At 41.9% G+C, this 12,875-nt stretch overlaps 1 protein-coding gene across 12 annotated transcripts in view; it reads right to left on the bottom strand.

Moving 5' to 3' along the window:
• The window catches only part of fam49bb (family with sequence similarity 49 member Bb), a 208,726-nt gene that overhangs the window by 143,062 nt on the left and 52,789 nt on the right, over nucleotides 1-12,875 (bottom strand). Inside the window, exon 1 of one of the 12 annotated variants that reach the window (XM_073052914.1) lies at nucleotides 4,127-4,146. The exons of the other annotated variants lie outside the window; for them this stretch is intronic. The gene's annotated coding sequence lies outside the window, so the exon portion shown is untranslated. Of the gene's footprint in view, nucleotides 1-4,126; nucleotides 4,147-12,875 lie in introns of those variants that run through there. 12 annotated transcript variants of the gene reach the window in all.

Below are 12,875 nucleotides of genomic sequence, written 5' to 3' on the forward strand. Positions count from 1 at the left end.
CAGGTATACCACTTTGGATACTGTTTGGGTGGGGGAGAGAAATGACCTAGCAGAGAAAAGTCACAGCAGTCATGTCTCTGGAGCAGGGACAGGGATTCAGATTTCTGGATAATTGGGATCTCTTCTGGGGCAGGTGTGACCTATACAAAAGGGATGGGTTGCACTTGCCAGCCAGCCGGCCCTCTTGTCCATTCTGCTCTCCAATGTCTGCTTGCTGAGGGAATCGGGCCTGCAGTCCTCGAGTTGCCTGATGCCGGAGGTGGGGACGTCATAAGTAGTGTACAAGAAAGCAGAAGCGAAGCAAATGAACAGGAGTCCGTGCCAGGAAAAAAGCAAGCCCTAGCCAGCCGGCTCTCCTGTCCATTCTGCTCTCCAATGAACATTAAATTGGACTACATCCGTGGCAATGAAATACTCGGCGGGAGTACAGAAACGGACAGAATCCTGTACGCCGCCATTCAGCTGTTTATTTATGTAACAGATTTTCCCCCAAGCCATCGCACTACCTACCTACTGACCTTTGCTGTGCCTATTGTCTTGTTTATTATTTACTGCAATGCCTGCACTGTTCTGTGCACTTTATGCAGTCCTGGGTAGGTCTGTAGTCTAGTGTAGTTTTTGAGTTGGTTTACGTAGTTCAGTGTAGTTTTAGTATTGCTCATTTAGCACCATGGTCCTGAAAAATGTTGTCTCATTTTTACTGTGTACTGTACCAGCAGTTATGGTCAAAATGACGATAAAAAGTGACGACTTGACTTGAATCCGAGGAGGACCAATATGGTTTACTAGAGCTGTTGGGAGTGGTTAAAGCTAATATGGCGGGGGGACGGGAAACAGTATGATAGAGCTAAGGATGAGCCAGCAGGTGTACAAGTAGATGATGGGTGTAACATGAATGTAAGGAAGGACAAGCCAATGATTGGGTACAAATGAGAACAGAGCAAAGAGTTAAATTGTACCACAAAGGCAAAATTCAAAAGGGCAAAGATTGCAGGACTGAAGATGCTGTATTTAAATGCGAGTATCATTCAAAGTAAGGTGGGTGAAATCGTAGCGCAATTAGCAATTGATTAGCATGACACCGTGGGCATCATTGAGTTGCGGCTGAAAAAAGGCCATAGTTGCAACCTTAACGTCAAAGGATATACTTTGTATTGAAAGGACAGACAGGAAGGCATAGGCAGTGGTGTGGCTCCGTTGGTAAGGGATGTAAATACATCTTTAGAAAGAGGTGACATAGAATGTTGAATCTTAGTGGGCGGAATTAAGAAACTGCAAGGGTAAAAAAATTATAGGAATCACATATAGGCCTCCAAATAGTAGTCAGGATGTGGGGTTGAGACTGCAAGGGGAGCTGGAAAAGGCGTGAAATAAGGGTAATGTCACAATTGTAAATGGGGACATTAATAATGCAAGAATTGGGAAAATCAGGTTGATGTCAGATTGCAAGAGAGGGAATTTATTGAATGCCTACGTGATGGCTTTTTAGAGAAGCTTGTGTTTGAGCTGACTAGGAGAAAGGGTTTCTTAGATTGGGTGCTGTATAATAACCTAGATCTTATTAGGGAGCTTAACATAAAGGAACCCTGAGGAGACAGTGATCATAATATGGTTGAATTCATACTGCATCTTGAGAGGGAGAAGCATAAGTCACATGTATTAGTATTACAATGGAATGAAGGGAATTTCAGAAGGATGAGAAAGGAGCTTGCCCAGATGCATTGGAGGACACTGGCAGTGGATGTCATTTACTTGGATTTTCAGAATACATTTCATAAGGTGCTGCATAAGGCTGCTTAACAAGACAAAATCCTATGACATTACAAGAAAGATGCTGGCATGGATACGGGAATGGCTAACAGAATGGAGGCAGTAAGTGGGGAAAAAAGGGGCCTTTTCTGGTTGGCTGCTAGTGAGTAGCGGTTTTCCTCTGGGGTCAATATTGCAACCATGACTTTTCTCATTGTTTGTCAATGATTTGAATAATGGAATTGGCGGCTTTGTGGCAAAGTCTGCAGATGATACAATTTCTTCTCCATCCTACCATCTGGGAAAAGGCTCCGAAGCATTCGGGCTCTCACGGCCAGACTATGTAACAGTTTCTTCCCCCAAGCCATCAGACTCCTCAATACCCGAAGCCTGGACTGACACCTTGCCCTATTGTCCTGTTTATTATTTATTGTAATGTCTGCACTGTTTTTGTGCACTTTATGCAGTCCTGTGTAGGTCTGTAGTCTAGTGTAGCTTTCTCTGTGTTGTTGTTTTTCTTTAACGTAGTTCAGTCTAGTTTTTGAACTGTGTCATGTAACACCATGGTCCTGAAAAACATTGTCTCATTTTTACTATGTACTGTACCAGTAGCTATGGTCGAAATGATAATAAAAGTCACTTGACTTGATAGGTGGAGGGGTAGGTAGTGCTGAGGAAGCAATTCAACTGCAGCAAGACTTAGACAAATTGGAAGCATGAGCAAAAAAAAGGGACAGATGGGACAGTTGGGAAATGTATCATAATACATGTTGGTAAAAGGAACAATAGTGCAGACTATTATCTAAATGGGGAGAAAATTCAAATATCAGAGGTGCAAAGGGACTTCAGGGTTCTTGTGCAAGACTCCTAAAAGGTTAATTTGCAAGTTGAGTCTGTAGTAAAGAAGGCAAATGCAACGTTAGCATTTATTTGAAGGGGAACATAATATAAAAGCAAGGCGTTAATGCTGAGGTCAGGCCGCAATTGGAGTATCGTCAACAGGTTTGGGCCCCATATCTCAGAAAGGATGTGTTGTCATTGGAGAGAGTCCAGGGGAGGATCACAAGGATGATTCCGGGAATGAAGTGGTTAACAAATGAGGAGCATTTGGCAGCTTTGGATCTGTATTCACTGGAATTTAGAGAATACAGGGGGATCTCATTAAAATCTAATGAATGTTGAAAGGATTAGATCATGTGGGTGTGGAGAGGATGTCTCCTATAGTGGAGGTATCCAGAACTAGAGGGCACAGCCTCAAACTGAGGGGCAACTTTTTAGAACAGAGGTAAGGAGGAAGTTTTTTTGCCAGAGTGTAGTGAATCCGTGGAATGCTCTGTCACAGACTGTGGTGGAGGGCAAGTGCATGGGATATTTAAATCGTAAGTTGATAGTTTCCAGATTGGTCAGGACATCAAAGGATATGGCAAGAAGGCAAGTGTTTGGGGTTGAGTGGGATCCAAAAATCAGCCATAATAGAATGGCAGAGCAGACTCAGTGGGCTGAATGACCTAACTCTGCTCCTATGTCTTATGTTCTTAGACAGGAGGTTCTGTGGATGAGAATGAGATTCCTAGATGATTTGTCCCCTGGGTGCTAGGGTCCAAGGCATCTCAAATCAGTTCCTCAGCACTCTTAAGTGGATGGCTGAGCAGCCAGAGGTTGTGGTGCATATAGGTACCAATGACATAGGTAGGAAGAGGGACTAGGTTCTGCATGCTGAGTTCAGGAAGTTAGGTGTCAAGTTAAAGACAGGACATCCAGAGTTGTGATCGCAGGATTGCTACCCATGCCACATGCTAGTGAGACTAGAAATAGGAAAATCATACAGTTTAACAGATGGCCAAGGAATTGGTGTAGAAAGGAGGTCTTCAGATTTTTGGATCATTGGGCTCTGCTCCAGGGAAGGTGGGACCTGTACAGAGGGGACAGTTTTCACATAACCTAGAGGGAGACTAATATCCTAGCAGGAAGATTTTCCAGTACTGCACAGCAGAGGGGGGATGGGGAAGAGGTTTAAACTAGAATTGTAGGAGGATGGATACCAGAGTGCTGGAACAGATAGTGGAGTGGTTGTGAAGACAGATATTCTTGAGACTAAGACAAAGAAGTCAGGAATCAAAAAGTTGAACATGGAGGAACTATGTTCTGAGTTGTGTATGTTTCAATGCAAGTATCATCGAAAAAGCAGATGAACTCAGGGCATGGATCAACACATGGAATTATGATATTGTAGCCATTTGTGAGACTTGGTTGCAGGAAGGACAGGACTGACAGCTCAGTGTTCCAGGGTTCCATTGTTTTAGAGTGGGAGGGGTGCCATTACGACCCAGGGAAATTGTCACGGCAGTTCTCAGCCAGGACAAACCGAACAACTTACCAGTGAGGCTTTATGAGGTGAACTCAGCAGGCCAGGCAGCATCTATGGGAAAAAAGTACAATCAACGTACTGCCAAAGGGTCTCAATTCCTCCAGCATTTTAGATGGGGACAGACTGCTTTCTGACAAAATGTTCTTGGGAAATGGGAGCCTTTAAAAGTGAAATTTTGAGAGTACAAAGCTTATATATGCCTACAGCGGCAGCAAGGTCATGGACCATATAAAGATTACAAGGGAGGATGTGTTTACTGTCTTGAGGCAAATTAGGGAGGACAAATCCCCAGGACCTGAAAATGTGTTCCCTCAGACCAGGGCCCTAGCAGAGATATTTAAATCATCTTTAGCGACAGGTAAAATACCAGAGAATTGGCAGATAGCTAATATTGTTCCGCCATTTAAGAAAGGCTCTAAGAATAAAACAGGAAATTTTAGGCTGGGGAGAGCCTGATATCAGTAGTGCGAAAGTTACTGGAAGGTATTCTAAGGGACTGGATATATGAGTATTTGGATAAACAGGGACTGATTAGGAATAGTCAGCATGGTTTTGTGCATGGTAGGTCATGTCTAATCAATCTTATAGAGTTTTTCAAGGAAGTTACCAGGAAAGTTGATGAAGACAAGGCAGTGGATGTTTGTTACATGGACATCAGCAAGGCCCCACATGTAAAGTTGGACAAGAAAGTTCAGTTGCTCGGCATTCAAAACAAATTAGTAAACTGCATTAGACACTGGCTTTGTGGGGAGAAGCCAGGGAGTGATAATAGATGGTTGCCTCTCTGACTGGAAGCCTATGACTAGTGGAGTGCCACAGGGATTGGTGCTGGGTCCATTGTTGTTTGTTAGCTACATCTACAACCTGGATGATAATGTGTTAACTGGATCAGCAAATTTGCTGGTAATACCAGACCAGGGGTTTTGTGGACAGCAAGAAAGACTATCAAAGTTTGAAGCATGACCTGGACCAGCCATAAAAATGGGAGACGGAATTTAATGCACATAAATGTGAGGTGTTGAACTTTGGGAGGAGCAACCAGGGTAGGTCTTACATAGTGAACGGTAGAGTAGTAGAATAAAGGGGTCTGGGAATACAGATCCATAATTCACTGAAAGCAGCATCATAGGTAGATAGGGTCATAGAGAAAGCTTTTGGCACATTGACCTTCATAGATCAAAGAACTGAATTCAGGTGTTGGGATATTATGTTAAATATGAATAAGACATTGGATCCTAATTTGGAGTATTGTGTTCAGTTTTGGTCACCTACCTACAGAAAAGATGTAAATAAGATTGAAAGAGTACAGAGAAAATTTACAAGAATGTTGCTGGGATTGAAGGACCTTTGCATGAGAAGCCAGAGAGTGGTAGTAGATGGTTGCCACTGTGACTGGAAGCCTGTGACTAATGGAGTGCCGCAGGGATCGGTAAAGAACAAATAGGTTAGAACTTTATTCCCTAGAATGTAGAAGATTGAGGGGAGTTTTGATTGAGGTTTAAAAAAATTATGAAGGGTGTAGTTAGGGTAAACGCAAGCAGGCCTTTTCCACTGAGGTAGGATGAAAGGTGAAACATTTAAGGGGAACATAGAGGAAAATTCTTCACCCAGTGTGTGGAATAAGCTGTCATTGGATGCGATTTCAATCTCAACATTTAAGAGAAGTTTGGATAAGTACATGGATAGGAAGGGTATGGAGGGCTGAGGTGTGGGTGCAGCTTGATGAGACTGGACAGTTCAGATGGTTCAGCATGGACTAGATGGGCAGAAGGGCCTTTTTTCTGTACTGCAATTTTCTATGGTTCTATGAAGACTAGTTCCTCAGCATGAATATTAAAAAGAACTGAACATAAACGTTGCTTTGCTAAAAATTCAAATTGTCCAGCAGAATATAAAAGAGCTTTCATTTTTTGTTCATTAACACTACTTACTTACAGGCTGAGAAGCTAAAGCCAACCCCGGCTACTTTCAGGATGAAGTCTTTCCCTTCATTAGATTGATGTGTAACATGAATGCAGTATTTTCAAGGACTCCCAGCACATTTCACCATTTAGAAAGGCCAAAGATCTGAAAATTTAGCATACTAGTGAAGCTACCATCAGAATGACCATGTTCCACATCAATCTATTACATGAATGGAAGAATTAACTTTTGAAAATAGAAATGAAAAAAATATACCAGTTAGAAAAATGAAAGAATTTTCAACACTGACACTGACTTTTCAACGAACTTTCTAGGCAGTAGCTGAAACCTGCACCATTTAAAAACTAAAGTTAATCCTTGAAGCATTTATATAAACACACACATATAAAAACACACAGACACACACACACACACATATTCATAGACACATACACAAACATACAAACACACACAAACAGATACACACACACACACACACACTCACACAACACACACACACAGTGGCATGCAAAAGTTTGGGCACCCCTGGTCAAAATGTTTGTTACTGTGAATAGCTAAGTGAGTAAAAGATGACCTGATTTCCAAAAGGCATAAAGTTAAAGATGACACATTACTTTAATATTTTAAAGCAAGATTACTTTTATATTTCCATCTTTTACAGTTTCAAAATAACAAAAAAGGAAAAGCGTCCGAAGCAAAAGTTTCGGCATCCTGCATGGTCAAATCTTAGTAACACCCCCTTTGGCAAGTATCAAAGCTTGTAAATGCTTTTTCTAGCCACTAAAGAGTCAATTCTTGTTTGGAGGATTTTCGCTCATTCTTCCTTGCAAAAGGCTTCTAAGTTCTGTGAGATTCTTGGGCCGTCTTGAATGCTCAGCTCTTTTGAGCTCTGTCCACAGATTCCCGATGATCTTTAGGTCGAGGGACTGTGAGGGCCATGGCAAAACCTTCAGCTTGTGCCTCTTGGGGTAGTCCATTGTGGATTTTGAGGCGTGATTAGGATCATTATCCTGTTGTAGAAGCCATCCTCTTTTCATCTTCAGCTTTTTTTTTTTACAGTCGGTGTCATGTCTGCTTCCAGAATTTGCTAGTATTTCATTGAATTCATTTTTCCCTCTACCAGTGAAATGTTCCCTGTGCCACTGGCTGCAACACAAGCCCAAAGTATGATCGATCCAACCCGGTGCTTTACAGATGGAGAGGTCTTCTTTTCATGAAACTCTGCACCCTTTTTTCTCCAAACATACCTTTCCTCATTGTGGCCAAAAAGTTCTATTTTAACTTCATTCCACAAGACTCATTTCCACATCAGGCTTGTTTACATGTTCCTTTGCAAACTTCTGATGCTGAATTTTGGCCGCAATGAGCAAAGGTAAGTTTGGAGAAAAAAGGGTGCAGAATTTCATGAAACGAACACCTCTCCAACTGTTAAGCACGGGGGTGGATCAATCATGCTTTGGGCTTGTGTTGCAGCCAGTGGCACGGGAAACATTTGCTGGTAGAGGGAAGAATGAAATCAATTAAATACCAGCAAATTCTGGAAGCAAACATCACGCCGTCTGTAAAAACGCCGTAGATGAAAAGAGGATAGCTTCTACAACAGGATAATGAACAGAACTAGAAGTCTTTTGCAAGGAAGAATGGGCAAAAATCCCCCAAACAAGAATTGAAAGACTCTTAGATAGCTAGAAAAAGCATTTATAAGCTGAGATACTTGCCAAAGGGGGTGTTACTAAGCACTGCCATGCAGGATGCCTAAACTTTTGCTTCGGGCCTTTCTCGTTTTTTTGTTATTTTGAAACTGTAAAATATGGAAATAAAAATGTTTTCTTGTTTAAAATATTAAAGGGATGTGTCATCTTTAAACTTTATGCATTTTGGAAATCATTTCATCTTTACTCGCTTAGCTATTCACAGTAACAGAAATTTTGACCAGGGGTGTCCAAACTTTTGCATGTCACTGTATACATACATACACACACACACATATACACACACACATACACTTGTATATATACACACACATGTACATACATATATACGCTCACATATATATTTCCATCTATACGCACACATGCATGATGTGCACACGCGTGCGCACATCTCACAGAAACCCTTCAGATTTTCTTTCAAGGGTTTATCTCCTTATTGGCATATATTCCACAGCAGATTAGGTGAACCAGTAGCGTGCAATTCATAGCAATCTATATACTACTAAATCTCTCATGCTCTGTTTGTCTGTTTGTGACCTCCAATTAGTGCAAACGGTGCATTACAGCGGCACTATTTTTGGCTAAATCGACTTAAAATGGTGGTGCAGGCTCGAAGGGCCAAATGGTCTACTTCTGCACCTATTCTCTATTGTCTATAAAATGCACTAACTTACAGAATGCAGGTAAAGTTCAGGGTTATATATTCATATAAAATTGCTCACTCACCAAAATCAACAGCCCCGCTTTCACCTGAGCGCCAATGTCAGCCATGATGGATACTGTGACGCGACACCACGACGCATGCGCACGGCCAACCTCAGCAGCGCCTTACGATGCTCACAGCAGCGACAACAACCGGAGCAAAAGGGCAGAGCAGCTCTATTTCGAGTGGTCACATTCTGCTAAACACCATCAGCATGCGCAGGATTGGGACAGATCTAACTGCCACCCATCAGTAAGAGATAATTAAATCTTATTGTAATGACGTACTTCGAGACACCCATCAAACCCTTTGCTGCAGTCAAAGGACAGTGGTGACTATATCACATCCATTTAGGAGAGTGCCAACCACATCATCAAGGATAATCAGCATCCTGGAGGCTTTGGTGTTACTGCTTTGTATCTTCTATCCAGCATTAGGGTAAAAAAAATATGGTCAGCCTAATTATGCCACGTGGAAAGAGAAGGGGGACATTATGGTCAAGAGATGATGCCAAACGTCGTTGGGAAGCAGAAAGGAGAGGGAAAGAACAAGAATCGGATGAGGTCAGGGCTGCAAGACTCCAGGATCAAAGAGTCAGGGCAAAAAAGATGAGAGAAAAAGAGACAGGGGATGAAAGGGCTGCACATCTCCAGAATGACAAAAAACAGGCACAGGAGGAGGAGAGAGGAAGAGACAAAGGAGCAGAGAAATGCACGTCTCCAGGATCAGATACAAACAACAAACAGCAGAAGAGATGAAGAGACGGCGGGTGAAAGGACTGCACGTCTCCAGAATGACAACGAGAGACACAAGAGTAGCAGATCAACCCGAAATGATGCCGTCAAAAATGTCCTTCGTTAAATGAGGAGCCAGCTATATTTGTCTTGCTATGCGTCGTTCTTATTTAATAAACTGAGGTTTTCTTCAATTTCCAAAGCAAAGTGATACCAAAAGCATTCAGGAAAATTTAATGTTCATTCTGGTCACATCAGACTTCACTACCCTTCTCTCAAAGGGTGCCCCAAAGGGTTACCCCGTTGTCTAGTTTTCATTTAAAATCAAAAGAGCAAATATCAACAGGCCACAAAATCATATCACAACCAAGTCCAATTTAATCCACAACTAAAGGTTGAGAGCTCCGAGGCAACAGCAGGCATCTTGGTTTATTTTCCCTGTTCAAACTTAAGAGTAAATGGGTGCAAAAATGTAGCATTTTTAGGAACCACTCCCACTGAGACCAGCTCTCTTCCTTACCTAAACTTGAAAATTTATTTGGATACTTTGGTACTATTTTCTTAAAGTTATAATGAGACTAACTGAAAATAATCTATTTTCACCATTCCATGGAAGTTAAAACTTAAAACTTTAAAGACTGACTCACAAATTGTAACAAGGGATCTTAATCTTATCTATATAGGATATCAGTTAAATATTTAACTGGATATAGTTAAACATTTTATAATTTTATTGTGCAGAACACTAAATGCCATTTCATTATATAGCTTGCTCCTCGAGCTAATGATTGAGCAGAAACAAAATCATTGAAGAAAAACACTGCCACTTTATCATCATACTACAAGCGCTATGTAGAGAAAATAAACAAACAATAAACTCATGTTTCATGAGTTAAAAAAAAAACCTTGCAAGTTTTTTTGAAATCCTCCAATCAAAAATCCTTAAAAGTTTTAAGCCTATTATGAGTCATCACTGTACCACAAGAACTGTGGGTAGGTCAAAAGCATCACTCACATAATATGTCCCTGTTTCATCTTGTAAGGTACAAGTGAGGTCAGATGAACAAAGTAAAACAGAAAAACACAAAAGTGTCATCCAAAAACTAGCAAAACTACATGAGGCATATACACTCAGTGGCCACCTTATTAGGGACACCTGCTCATTAAAGCAAATATCTAATTAGTTAATTGTGTGATAGTAACACAATGCATAAAAACATGCATAGTCAAGAGTTTGTTGTTTTTCAGACCAAACATCAGAATGGGAAAGAACTGTGACCCAAGTAACTGACTGTGGAATGATTGCTGGTGCCAGACGGGGTGATTGGAGCATCTGAGAAACAGCTGATCTCATGGCATTTTCAAGCGTAACAATCTCTAGCGTTGACCAGAATAGCCAGACTTGTTCAAGCTGATAGGAAGGCAACAGTAACCACACGTCAGTGGTGTACAGAAGAGCACCTCTGAATGCACAACTCATCAAACCTTGAAGTGGATAGGTTAAAATAGCAGAAGATCATGAACGTACACTCAGTGGACACTTTATTAGGTACAAGACATATCTGTATTTATGTTTTATGCCATGGACACATTTGAGAAGTCTAAATTAACTGAAATACTCTGCAAATAATTAACCCTTTAACTTCCCTACATTAGAAGCTAGAGCAACTGTACCTTCATCAATGCATTCAAAATTTATGGACGACCACAAGAACCAATAAATTAATGATGCCATTCACAACAATTCCAACTCATGAAGACTCCTTTCTTGAATTCTAACCAAGGTACATGATAGCACATGATAAAAGAGGCCAAAGTCAGCATGGTTTCATAGAAACATAGAAAACCTACAGCACAATACAGGCCCTTCAGCCCACAAAGTTGTGCCGAACATGTCCCTACCTTAGAAATTACTAGGCTTACCCATAGCTCTCTACTTTTCAAAGCTCTATGTACTTATCCAAAAGTCTCTTAAAAGACCCTTTCGTATCCGCCTCCACCACCATTACCAGCAGCCCATTCCTCGCACTCACCACTCTCTGAGTAAAAAACTTACCCCTGACATCTCCTCTGTACATACTCCCAAGCACCTTAAACCTGTGCCCTCTTGTGGCAACCATTTCGGCCCTGGGAAAAAGCCTCTAACGATTCACGCGATCAATGCCTCTCATCATCTTATACACCTAACCCTCATCCTCCGTCACTCCAAGGAGAAAAGGCCGAGTTCACTCAACCTATTCTCATAAGGCATGCTCCTCAATCCAGGCAACATCCTTGTAAATCTCCTCCGCACCCTTTCTATGGTTTCCACATCCTTCCTGTGGTGAGGCAACCAGAACTGAGCACAGTACTCCAAGTGGGGTCTGACCAGGGTCCTATATAGCTGCAACATTACCTCTCAACTCCTAAATTCAATTCCACGGTTGATGAAGGCCAATACACCATACGCCCTCCCAACCACAGTCAACCTGCGCAGCTGCTTTGAGTGTCCCATGGACTCGGACCCCAAGATCCCTCTGATCCTCCACACTGCCAAGAGTCCTACCAACAATACTACATTCTGCTATCATATTTGACCTACCAAATTTTAAATTTACATAACCTGGCCTTTCCTAATGATGACTGTGAACAAACAATAGCCCTAACAAGCTAATTAAGGTCTGAGACCTTGGTAAAAGTTATCTGAGAGCTCAAATCTCTTGGGGTGCCCAAACTTTTGCATGATGCTCCTTTCCTTTTTTTCCCCACTCTAAAATTGTACAAAACAAAAATAATACAACTAATCTTGCTTAAAAGAATGTTTCATCTTTAACTTTATGACTTTTGGAGATCAGTTCACCTTCTACTCAGTTAACTATTCACAGTAACAGAAATTTTGACCGGGGTGCCCAAACTTTTGCATGCCATTGTATATCATGAAATGCTTTTTCTTCACAACCATCCACAAAAAACAAAGAATAAATGACAGTTAAATGTTTGAACCCCAAAGTCCCCGCCAGCTCCCCTCCCTCCTGGCATAAGCAGCAACAATGATCACCCCTCCCCCCACCAGCAAAAAAAATCGGCACCCACCACCGAGCACTCAAGTATGCGCAAAGCAATAGCAAAGACACAGACTACAGTACACCAAAGACTCCTCGTTGACCCAGTATTCGACATACCACTGGCTCTCTCTCCCTAATAAGGGAGGAAGTGGTGTCTTCGTTTCACAGTGAGTGGGCAGACATAACAATCAACTCGTTGGTTTACACAAGTCCGTTGCATCGCTTTTTCCGAGCTCTGTGCCCAAAGATGTCAGGTCTCCAGACACACAGCCTTAGATCTTCCGATTCCCACAATACACCGATCTCCTGCCTGAACACTGACCTCCGATCCCCGTCTTCAGAGCCACAAAATCTCAGTCCTCCAAAGGCGAGCAAACCTCTTCGGTCACACCTTTGGTGTGCCGAATAATGGCCAGTCGTGAAACCCGTACAGCGGGTCCCAAAGAACCTTACTCAGTGTGAAATTCCAGGTCAGGGTCTTCAAAAGAACTTTTTCCTCACCATGCCCCCTTAAGGAAATTCTTGCCTGACAAATCTGTTGCAATTCTTTGAAGAAATAACAAGCAGGTTAGACAAAGGAAAATCAGTGTATGTTGTGTACTTCAGTTTTCAGAAGGCCTTTGACAAGCTGCCGCACATGAG

This window comes from Hemitrygon akajei, chromosome 1 (genome assembly GCF_048418815.1).
Source record: "Hemitrygon akajei chromosome 1, sHemAka1.3, whole genome shotgun sequence".
In the NCBI taxonomy this organism is placed as follows: Eukaryota; Metazoa; Chordata; class Chondrichthyes; order Myliobatiformes; family Dasyatidae; genus Hemitrygon; species Hemitrygon akajei.